An 11,431-nucleotide genomic window follows, 5' to 3' on the forward strand; every position below is an offset into this window, starting at 1 on the left:
GTTATTAGTGTACTAGCTTTGCTTTTATAATGCGTATTATTTTGAGACTTTACATTATACAAGGTTGAAGAGAAGTCACTTTATTACCATAGCAACAAGAACTAGAAACATTGGTGATAAACCTAGCAATTCTCAATAAAGATACCAATGACTTGCTTATTTTCTCTTAAAATGACTAGGTGACATATGATTAAGGGCTTCCCATAATCAACAAGACTAAAGATGGTACACATTTGTCTAGACATGACAAAGGATGTAGACCATGCTTGGGGTCTCCATGTATGAGATGTCTCCATGTATGCAAATGTGTGCATTCATTTATAACTAGCTAAGCTCAAGAAAGAAGAGTGAAGACAAGCATTAGCTATGATTTTGTTTGGTGATTGTGATGATTGTAAAGTACATAGCAATCATACAATGGGCTAACTATTAACAAAAGGATGATGTGACACATGGTTGTAAATGTATGCATAAAGTCTTGGTGCGATTTAATTTTTTTGCCACAATAAAGTGCTCACATGTTGGTAGCATATTCTTAAGTTGATATGCATTATTGGAGTTGAATTGAGGAGATTGAATAGTGCAAATCATGATAAAAGGGCAATGAGTATCATTCACTCACATAATTCATGTAATAATATTATTTTGTATTTCTTTCAGGTTTAATAGTGTGGATGACTTGGCCTATCCACCTTTTCAAAAGATCTTCAACAGCCATAGACGAGTCATAGAAACCTATTTAAGTGCACCAAAGATTTCACATATTTTGCAAGAACTTCATATTTTACCATTTGCTTGCAAAGGAGACAAGAAAAGCTCTTCATTCCTCCTTTGTCCGGTATGATCTTCATCAGAATTGTTAGTCTCCTTGTAGTTTTTCATATGGCTTGCATAAGAGTTACTTGCTTTTTTATGCTTATACTTTTGAAAGGTCTGGTATTCGTGTTAGACCTCCAATGTCCTTCATTTTTTTTGTGTGAATTGCAACATGCATTGTAAAATAAGTTTAGATCCAAGAACAAATATATCTAGTTTCAACAAATCTTTTAATTACGTGAAATTTTGAGGCTTTCTTGCTCTTACATCTATTTGTATACATGGAATCAAAAGATGTTTCCTTTCCCTTAACATGGCCTTAGCAATGTGCTAAAAGGAACCTCTTTGTTGGCTTGCCAAATCTTAATCTTGTGTTAAAAAGATTTTTCCTTGAGCTCTTAAATCAAACACAAAGATTTGATCCATGTGAAGCACACCTAGAAAATTATCTCATGTTGTGACCTTAAGATTTGCTAGAAACATTTAGTTAGAGAAAACATTAAGGCATAATTTTGAAAGCTATGTCTCAAAGCAACTTAAATACGCAAAAAACTTTACAAAGTAAGATTTGGTGCTTCTATTTGGACGCTTTAGTTTATTTTTACTTAAGTATATGTTTATTTTTACGTGCTAAAACATATTGCATAGAAATGTTATTTAGAATATGTATTTATCTTGACATGTTGGCTAACCACAAAAGGAAAGAGCAAGCAAACATGTCGGGAAAGGGAAAGGCCCCAAAAGGAGGAGTAAAGGGAGGTGGAAAGCCTGGAGGTGTCAAGGCACCCAAGCCAACGGAAGGGGCCATTCCTAAAGGTGGTCCTATTGGTCCTAAAAGTCCTACTGTCACAAAAAAATGAGTCACAATGCATATGAAGAACTCTCTTTCCTTCTATGGGGGAGGGTGATGAAGCCTTGGTGATGTGACAATCTTGGCTGTTATGACCTATCTTTTTCATATTATGTGCAATTAAAATATTTTCTTTTGTTTAAAATAAGTTCACCTTTTCTAAGATGACCTTTATCTTAATTTTATGAACTACAAATAATCTTTGATGTATTGTCTATGATTGTCTGTACACGTGTGTGGGTGTGTGCACACATCCAATAGGAACATTATCGCTCAATGATATTTAATATTGTGAAATGTGTAGTTTTGAATGGAAGAGTAAAATGTGTAATTTTGAATGGAACAATATGTTGATCAAACAAGTACTAATGAGAGGTGATACGTAAATCCTTCTTAGCAAAACACGAATAATGTTGTCCTACTTTCTAGGTTTGATAGACCAAATAAGAGATGAGCAACATCATTTAGTGTGGAGTTGCAAAATAAGAGTGATGAGGAGAAAAAGAAAGTAGGTGCACTATCTATGAGTAGGTGACACCCAACCTGGTGCTCCTTTATCTCCCATCAATATATATCTATAGCATTGTATATAGGTACTATAATGAGCATTTTTCAAGTTCTAGTGATATATCCATGAATTACCCTAATAATGTGTCTAGTAAACAATTATATGGGGTGCACTCTTTTCAAGTTTGAATAATATATCTACTAGGCACTCTACGCCTAGTTTTCTCTTGGCATTCCTTGTGCACAAAGTCACTTTCATGGATGCTTTGTGCACAAGGAATGCCATGAAGTGACTTTGTGAGGCAAGCAAAATTGCCGTGCTACTGCACGACAACTTCGATTCTCTCTCCAAATTTTTTACTTCTCTCTCTCTTGTCATTCTTTATAAATATTTCTTCTCTTTATAAATTTCCTCTCTTTCTTCTCTCAACCATCTTTTTCCCTCTCTCTCTCTCTCTCTCTCACTCAAATTTATTCTTTCTTGCTCTTTCTCTCTCTCCAAATGTTTTTCCTCCCTCTCTCTCTCTCAATTCTTTATAAATTTTTCTTCTCTTTATAATTTCTCTCTCTCTCTCTCTCTCTCTCTCTATTTTTTAAAGAATTTTCTTCTCTTTATAAATTCTTTATTCTCTCTTTAACTTTTTTTCTTGTAATTCTCTCTCACTCTCTAAATATTTTCCTCTCTTTCCAAATTTTTTCTCCCAATTGTTTAATTCTCTCTCCCAAATTTTGTTTTAAAATCACTTTTTTGAATCACACGCACACGCACACGCACACACACATGTAATAAGTGTATATATGCATTGTTAGGGCCTCTATATATTGCACACACACGTGTGTAATAAGTGTATATATGCACACACACACACACACACACACACACACACACACACACACACACACACACACACACACACACACACACACACACACACACACACACACACACACACACACACACACACACACACACACACACACACACACACACACACACACACATGCACATGCACACACACGCACACGCACACGCACACGCACACGCACACGCACACACACACATGTAATAAGTGTATATATGCATTGTTAGGGCCTCTATATGTCCATTGAAAAACGTAGTATGTGCGTAATTGATAAACGGTGTTTATGCGCATTAATTTCATATGCGTTGTTTGTAAATTGCGATTGTCAATTTCAAATGTCGTAATATGGTGCCATTTCTAGTGTGATGGAGGCAATTTTGGGTTTCACCATCCATCATTGATGATTGTCAATTTCATTGGGGCCATCGTGGGTTGACCCACATAAAGTTTGCAAATTAAGATTGGTGATATAAATTATTACATTTAATTTTTGGATGATATAAATAATCTTCTTATAAACAAGTGATGGCTAATAGTGCTTAGTTTTACTTCAAAGTGGTGGCAAAAGGGCTATTATGTTAACTTATAAATGGGGGCTTGAATCCTCCTTTGTAATGTTCAAGGTTACCAAAATCGATAAGAACAAGTGTAAGCTCACAATCAAAGGAGTTACTTATAAATAGATCAATGCAAGCGACTTTATTGTCAATAAATCTAGTAAACTAATGCCTAAAAAGCTTTGGATGAATTGTAGAGGATTCACATAAAGTTTCTAAATGATTCCTTCATCATTATGTAACCAAATAATTATATCAATGCTTTGAGAACTATTGAATTGAATATGATGTTGCACCTATTCATAAAAGTAGTGGGCATATTCTTGTGTTGAACAAAACTACCCTTATAAAGACAATACCAATGAAGAATAAAATGGGGCACTTGTAAGAATAAGTGTTGGACTTGCCAAACTTTGATAAGTGTAACAAACACTTGGGATTGGACTCGAGACTACCTACTTATACTTAAGTTTTAGGTGAAACAACCCACCTCATGTGTGCATATGTGCATGTATACATATTTGGTGCAAGCACAAGGAATTGATAACCATAAATATTTTTGTTAAGATCAACAACATATTGTAGTATTTTTTCTAGAGATAAATGTTTGGTTATGTGAAGGCGAGTATGAGTAGGTGGTATGCATACAAAGACACCACACTATTCTTAAGGCTGTTAAAGTAGCTTAGCATCTTTTCTTAGGCAAATTAATAGTTGTTTTGTTAAGCATCTTGAAGGGAAATGAGAGAGAAAGTAAGAAAAACAAGTATAAGACTAAGAAGAATAAATAATAGGAGCATGAAGAGGTGTCACACCTAGTGTACCTACATACCACCAAGGGGTCACTTACTAAGAACTAGACCACCTTGGGTCACATGTGTCATAGGGTGGCATGTTTGTCTTGCTTTGCATGTGTATCTTGATTAGTTGTACTACTACCAATCATAATAGAGCAAAAGAATGATAAGTTGAGATAAATCACTATGAAATCAATAGATGGATTTGTTCCTAAAAGAGCCTAGCACCAAGGCTCTAAATTAATAGTCTTGGAACTCTATGTATACTCAATGAATGGGGAGCCTCCTTCACATCATTTTCAATGAAGCTAGGGTAAATTATATGCCTCATGAATCACTTATCATCAAAGTTCATAGATGATAATTGTGAGGTGCCCGCCCATCAGCTATCTAGGCATGCTTTTAGCAGTCTAAACAAATCTAAGCGTTGCTGCTCGGCACCCCCATGGAATATTTTGGGCTTTGTCGTCTAGGGTTTCCCAAATCCGCCTCACAACGGAACGTTCACGGCTGAACCCACTAGGATCGACCTGAAATTTGGGCCCCTAGTGGCCAAGGTCTCCTAACAGCATTCTAGCATCGGATCTTGGACATGCTACTTTACGCAGAGATACCCAAGCCGAAGAGACCCATACCACACTTGATCAAAGAGAATGGAAAACGAGAGGGATGCACTGCTCAACCTCTTTGCCCGTAGGGCATAGTCCCATTCCGGTCCCCTAAAATGGCATGAATCAGGGTTCTAATCTAACCATTCCTAAGGGTCGTCGGACGTCGATAAAACCTTGTGAGAAGCCTCCTAGTTCTCTCAGACCACCTTGCCATAGGACAGACCCGTCGGGATCTGCCCAGCCGCTTCCCTTGATAGCTTTAGTTTTCTAATTAGGTCCTACCACATTTACGTGTGACATTTAAAGTCAGCTTCATTAATAAAGCCTTTTAGGGAACATGGTTCGTTCTCATAACTTATAGCACAAACATGAAAGCAGAGCAAGCAATCTATTGACAAACAAGTTCAAACAAGTTCCTTAACTTATCTTCAAGTTAACCTTTGTCTCCCACCCATACAGGAGAAATTATGTACCCCTTCTGTCCAACAGAAGTATCTCTTCTGCCCTACAGAAGTAACTGGTCCAAATCTCATGGCACCACAAACTCAATCCTTTATCTTAAGTAGGATCTCCCAACATGCCCAGATGTTGGGGGCCACAGAGCTCCGCAACTCCATTCTAGACCTAGCAAGGGGTGCCCAAACCTCCAATTGACCCATGAGCTGTCTAGGAGCGAAACATCATTCCCGTGGTTGGCCTTTTCACCACTCGACCTTCGGCCCATCAATCGAGCAGTGCCCTCTTTGGGTTAATTTGCGGTGCGATCATGGAGGTGATCCACTAGTGCAATATATCCTTCCTTAATTAAATCCTTTAAGAATCCATCACAACAAGGCATTCTGCCCTAATATCATTTTCTAGGAAAATATTCCTTTATTCCCATGGCAACTTGTCATCACGGACCCTTGCCATGCATTTACCATAAATCACAAGCACTTGGAACATAATCCAAACAACAACTAACAACTAGTTGAGTGTAAAAGTATTTAGGATGTTGTTAGAGCATCCAACAAAACCAATTGCATTCTTTCCAAACAATGCAAGAATAGACGATATAACATTTCCATCATATATTTGCTCTCCCCCTTGGGATCTAAGAGCAATACTATGCAAACACGTTTCTTAACACTTCCTTCCTTCGGCTAGGGCATATGTTAAGGGTTCAAACACTATTCATGATGTAAGTTCTATAGGTCATTTACCTTGATTGATAACCCAACCTTGAATTTGGATTGGTAAAAGTCATCATTATTGGACGGATCTCAAGACATCTTAGTTTTAACCCTTATGATTAATTTCTTGTACTAGCTCTTAGTCAAGTTATGAGGCAAATAGGAAATTATCCGCATATATCAAAATATGTTATAGGCATAATGTGTAAATACTTGATAAGATAAGTGCGAGATTATCTCAAGTAACTAAACTCCAACATGCCTTGCATTGAGCTAGAATCTAGTTCCTCTTACTATTTGGGCTCTTAGGCTAAGTACTTTTGAAGTATCTAAACTTTAAACTAGTACTCTCTATTCATGATTCTTAATGCCATATTCTTTTATTTATATCCCTTGACTATGCTTTAACCTAGCACTTGTATGCACAATCTTTTAATGTCATTCTTTTGATGACTATACCATTCATAACCCTTGACTAATTCTTCCTTGTAATTGCTCTACTAGCAAATAAGCCATATGCAACTAGGTGCAATTAACTTTCCTTGATATATACACTTCGCAAGCTTCATCTTACGAATATGTGAGATGAAATGATTTGTACTCGTGTATCATAGTATGGGCTTAACGTATCTCATACGAGAATCAATGCAAGCATCTATCAATTTGAAAATACATTACTTATGACCAGAACTGCAGTTGGATTGACAGTGATGCCTTTGCCCGAAGCTTTGTTGCTGGTTGTAGGATTGCCATCCGCACTTGACATTCTTCGCTTAGGGGTCATCATCTGCAAGTAGACTCAAGGGATTAAGAAGGCAGAATAGATTCGAGATGGGAGAGTGTAATAGAAGATGGCTACGTCACGGATCGAGATAGAGGGAATTGAGCAGCCTCTCAGGTTGACTCTTCTCTCTCTCTCTGTCTCTGTCTCTGTCTCTGTCTCTGTCTCTGTCTCTCTCTCTCTCAAGCTCTTTCTCGTAATCTCTTGGAGAAGTATCCTTCTCTCTTCCTCTCTCTTGCAGCCTCTTGGGATCTCCTTATGCTCCCTTGTGCCTCCCCATACCTCATATTTATAGTGAATTAGAGAAGAGGGCTTGTGGCTGAGAAGTGGAGCTCTTTGTGGAGGGAGATCTTGGAAAGATCAATGATCTGATGCTCAGATCATAAATTTGATGGTTCCATTGGCTCCGAAAGGGGGGTAAGACTCCAAAGCACTTGCTTAGAAATCTCTTAGCTCACTCCTTCTTCTTTTCTCTGTTAGAAGTGCTCTTTACTGCCTATAGACTGTGATTGCGATAGCGCGATTTCGCAAATCCCTCTCTTTATTTTTTCTTTTGATAAAATCTCAAAAACTAACTAAAACATCACTTATCTTTTATTTTAAATGACATCCAGTTCTAGAAATTTCCTTATCTTTTTTAGAAAAGATAATATCTAAAATATCTAAAATATACTACTTTTGCCCAAAATCTAATATTTTTGGACCATCCAAACTATACACATTAATACTAGTGATTAATATAGCTCATAAGTCTCATTCACGTTGTAACTTACGTGAAGGATGGTTATGGTCCTTGTCAATCCGAGAAAAATATCGGATTTACGACTCTCAATTTTTCTAAATAAAATATTTTTAATTAAATACGAAATATTAGTAATTAATATTAGTTAGTTTTTACCTTAGTTAGTCTTTAGTTAGTAATCTTACTAACTTATTAATTGACTAACTTTCAAACTAACCAACTAACTTTTATTGTGTGGAAATATTACAATAATATAGTTTTCCATATTTCAAAACAAGTTTGGGATAAAATGCCACATGGTTGTTGAGCAATTTTCAACCTTATGAGGATACATGTCTTTCACTTGTCCTATATTAAATGTGGAATGATAACACTATATTGATAATAAAAAAATCTATTTGTTGGTTAAAAAATGAGATTGGTATGCCACTGTAATAGTAATCTTGGCCACATCTTGTTGACTAAGTTTGCCATCATGCTTGATAAATTCCAAAACCAGTTTACTTCATATAAACTTTCTCCCATCCTGCATCCTCTCTAATTCCTTGCATAAGTGTTTTGACTCTTGCTTCCCATATGGTGACAAGAGTGAAAATCCTTATACTCTAAATGGAATACTCCTCCTTGATGTTATTCTAGTTTCTAGTTATTCCAATTCTATTGTTCAACTTGGTGCTTCTGCCACATTAACTTGCATGCCAAGCTTCATCAAAATTTGCCTCCAAACCCTACTAGCTATACACCCTTCCCACCATAAAGCATGTGACATAGTTTCTTTCTCACCATACAAGCACCTTTCCTTAGATAATCCCCTTCATTGAAGTTTGACACCAACAAACAAGCCCCCCCCCCCCTCGAGATGCACTTGCACTCGTCACTCACTCAACATGGCACAAAAAGGTAACGCGATACGTGAGAGCAAGGTATACTCTTGTATTATTCAATCAAAGAAATTGTACAACATAAGCACATCCTAGGACTACACCCTCGTGACGTGGCACACAAGAGGGTTCACCACTAAGTATAAGGAATCACATATAGAGTGGAAACCAAGTAGGGCTCAGAGTCACTATTGAAAGGTGAGAAGGATCGAAGCTTGCTTGGAAGTGAGCTATGGTGGAGAGCAAGAGCAAGAAGAGAGAGAGACACAAATGGGAACTCCAACAGTCACAATCTGTGATTGGGCCTTCCTTTATTCAAACTGTCACTAAAAGAATAAAGAATAAAGTGACGATGAGACGGGCACTTGCCACCTGCAGTGTGCAGTGGCGGGTACTGTCAGTGTAGTAATACACATGCGGCTAGGTAGAGGCACCTTTACCCCCAACAACCTCCCACTTAAAGGTGAAGCTACCCTAGTAAGGAGTGAAAAGAAAAAGAAAAGACAGTACAATGTACACATGTACAACAGGATGAGGAAAAACGTCATCTCATCCAATGCCCATCAATATCCTGAGGAAGGAAAAGCGCTCAGTAGTGAGGCTTTTTGTGAGCAGATCTGCAGGATTTTCGTCAGTGAAGATATTGACAAGGTCAACAAACTTGTCCTCCACGACCCCACATATGAAGTGATACCTCACCTCAATGTGTTTTGTCTTCGCATGGAAGACCAAATTCTTGGCTAGTTGAATAACACTCATAGAATCTAAATGCAGCATAGAGATAGTATCAATCCCAATGTCATGAACTAAACGGCCCAACCATATGGACTCCTTGCAAGCCTTAGTGGCCGCAACATACTCGGCCTCAATGGTAGAGAGAGCCATACACTTCTGAACCCTGGACATCCAAGAAAAAACATCTCCAGCATAGGTAAATACATACTCGAAAGTGGACTTCCTACTATCTGCATGTTTTGCATAAATGGAGTATGTGTAGCCCACAACTCCTGTATCCAGGCTGCCATAGCAAATGCACATATCTACTATGCCCTTCAGGTATCTCATGATACCCTTTACGAGATCAAGAGCAAGCCACCAAGGCTACAGGGCATTGTAGAATGTCTTGTGGATTTCGGAGAGCCCAAAGAGGTCATGGTTAAAGGAAGTGACATGGAAACATTATTTAAGATTGACACAGCATCTATTCCCTCTTGGTATGCTCCTATAATACATTATTTATCTACGTGAGAGGAGACTGGAGCTACTTTATCCAAATCAGAGAAGAGAAAAATTAAACAGAAGGCATTGAAAATTTCCTTTATTGGAGGAGCATTATCGACAGGGTATCGATGATATTTATCACCGTTGTGTGATGCCTAACAAGGTTCCATTTGTCTTGGAGGAGTGCCATGACTCCACTTGTGGAGGGAACTTTGCTGGGCGGTTGACGGTATAGAAGGTTTTAAGAGATGGATATTGGTGGTCGTCCATCTTCCAAGATTTATTTGAGTATGTTAAGAGATGTGATACATGCCAAAGACATGACAGTAGAGAGAATAGGAAGCGACCACTTATGCCTATTATGGCTATTCTTCCATTTGAGAAGTGGGGCATCGACTTTGTGGGTCCTATTACCCCGTCGTCTACTACTCAGAAGAGATACATTATAGTAGCCATTGATTACTTTACAAAGTGGTCAAAAGCAAGGGCGACGAGACATGACAATGCAAAAGAGACAGCCAGTTTCCTACTTGAGCAGATCATCTGCTGTTTTGGTCCGCCAAAGGAAATAGTATCAAACCGTGGAACTCACTTTTTGAATAAGGTGATTAAAAGCTTGATTGAAACTTAAAAAATTAAGCATAACAAGACGACTCCCTATAATCTGCAAGTAAATGGACAAGTTGAAAGTACTAATAAGTAGCTTGTGGGTATCCTATCTAAGATAGTCTCCGAAAAGAAATGGGACTGGGATACAAAATTTTATGTGGCAGTTTGGGCGTATAATACAATGTTTAAATGAGCCATTGAGACAACACCCCATTTAAATTAGTTTATGGGGAGGAGTGTGTCTTGCCCTTGCAAATTGAGTTTCCGTTGCAATCAATCATTCTTTGGGTGATGAATATGCCCTATTCGAGTGGTTTACAGCTATAGTCCACTTGGATGAGCTCAAATTGCAAAGTCTATTGCACCAGGAGGTAGCTAAGCATCAGATGAAGCGATTGCATGATTTAAAAGCAAAGAAATATACCTTGAAGAAAGGACAATTAGTTCTATACTACGATGCACGTAGGGAGCTATTTCCAGGGAAGTTGGAACCTAGATGGGATGGCCCTTACAAGATAGTTAGGATAGGTAAAAATAAGTCCACGGCTTTATTAGCTGATCTATAGGGAGTGGAATTTAATAAGATTAAAACTTATTATTTATGAATATGCTAACGTGCTAAATGCATTGCAGGTCTATGATGGGGTTGATTTGAAACCTGCAAAAGATCTTAAACTAGTTGATGGGGCGGTTAATCCCTTATTTGGAGCACCCATATTTAGAGCAAAGATATCATCAGGGGAAGCTTATTTGGTGAAGCAAAGGGTACAAAGTGATCGAGCAAGAAGACGGTACCTTTGTGTGGAAGATTAAATTTTTCTACCATCACTGTTTACAAATCTTGACAAGCATCCTTGTTGAGTTTAATGAAGAAGGTGGGATGGAGCCATCAGTACACCCTCTAAATATGTTGAATTTTGATTATCATAATTATGAATTGGGAAGTTCTTGATGGCTGGCTATGTAAACCTATTGTGGACGTACACGTTATACTTTGATGGAGCATTCAGGGGCCCTAATAAAA

The 11,431-nt window shown here is 37.9% G+C and overlaps 1 long non-coding RNA gene across 1 annotated transcript; it reads left to right on the forward strand.

The window, feature by feature from the left end:
- Positions 1-645: 645 nt before the first annotated feature.
- On the forward strand, positions 646-1,814 carry LOC148011859 (uncharacterized). Its single transcript, XR_015689392.1, has 2 exons — positions 646-838; positions 1,517-1,814. It is a non-coding gene; the product is annotated as an uncharacterized LOC148011859 (long non-coding RNA).
- Positions 1,815-11,431: the final 9,617 nt, after the last annotated feature.

This window comes from Lygodium microphyllum, chromosome 28 (genome assembly GCF_053477565.2).
Source record: "Lygodium microphyllum isolate KBCC chromosome 28, Lygodium_microphyllum_v1.1.10, whole genome shotgun sequence".
In the NCBI taxonomy this organism is placed as follows: domain Eukaryota; kingdom Viridiplantae; phylum Streptophyta; class Polypodiopsida; order Schizaeales; family Lygodiaceae; genus Lygodium; species Lygodium microphyllum.